Source organism: Nanorana parkeri, unplaced genomic scaffold (genome assembly GCF_000935625.1).
Source record: "Nanorana parkeri isolate BGI_ZX_2015 unplaced genomic scaffold, ASM93562v1 scaffold1251, whole genome shotgun sequence".
In the NCBI taxonomy this organism is placed as follows: domain Eukaryota; kingdom Metazoa; phylum Chordata; class Amphibia; order Anura; family Dicroglossidae; genus Nanorana; species Nanorana parkeri.
Genome location: NW_017307519.1, coordinates 114,037 through 114,653, shown reverse-complemented (window position 1 = coordinate 114,653; position 617 = coordinate 114,037). Strand labels below are relative to the sequence as shown.

The window sequence follows — 617 nt, the reverse complement described above, 5'->3', positions numbered from 1 at the left end:
CAGACCACACAGATACCACCTAGAGGGGGAAAAAAAATTAAATCCCTCAACACAAAGGATCTTCCTCGGCTCACGCCGTGTTTTGGGGGCTCTCCAGCGTACGAGCCTCGCTCCTCCATCGAGCCAGTGACGGCGTCAGAGCGAGGAAGGAAACAAAACACGGAAAGAGGCCGTCCCCCCCGATGGCACACGGTGCAGGTGCAATGCTTGAAATGTTCGGGGGAAAAGGGAACGGGAGGACAAAAAAAATTTAAAAATCTAAAATTTTGGCAAAATTTTTTCAGCACCCGGCTGCAAATTCAACAAGTCCGGGGACGGGGGGCGAGCAGCCTGGCGGCGTTTTACCAGCTGCCACATGCGACGCCTGTGCCCGCCCAAAGGGTTAAAGAGAAGGTGTACACAATGCAATTGGGCAGCGCCGGCTTACCTGAAGGTGCGGGCCCAGTCCAGGTTCCTGAGCATGGACGAGGGACGGACAGGTTCGCGTTTTGGGGGGGTCCACCGACGGCACTCTGCGGCTCAGAGACCGGGCGTGCAGGTGGCGCCCCCCGTTAAAGAGGTCCACCCGGTACCTGTTGCCAGCCGGGGGCTCCGGCTGCGAGGCGGGCGCCTCCCTC

At 59.0% G+C, this 617-nt stretch overlaps 1 protein-coding gene across 1 annotated transcript in view; it reads right to left on the bottom strand.

Moving 5' to 3' along the window:
• The window catches only part of IGSF9 (immunoglobulin superfamily member 9), a 60,785-nt gene extending 60,309 nt beyond the window's left edge, over nucleotides 1-476 (bottom strand). The window contains exon 1 of the mRNA XM_018568845.1: nucleotides 428-476. The gene's annotated coding sequence lies outside the window, so the exon portion shown is untranslated. The remainder of the gene's footprint in view (nucleotides 1-427) is intronic.
• Between the last annotated feature and the right edge of the window lie 141 nt (nucleotides 477-617).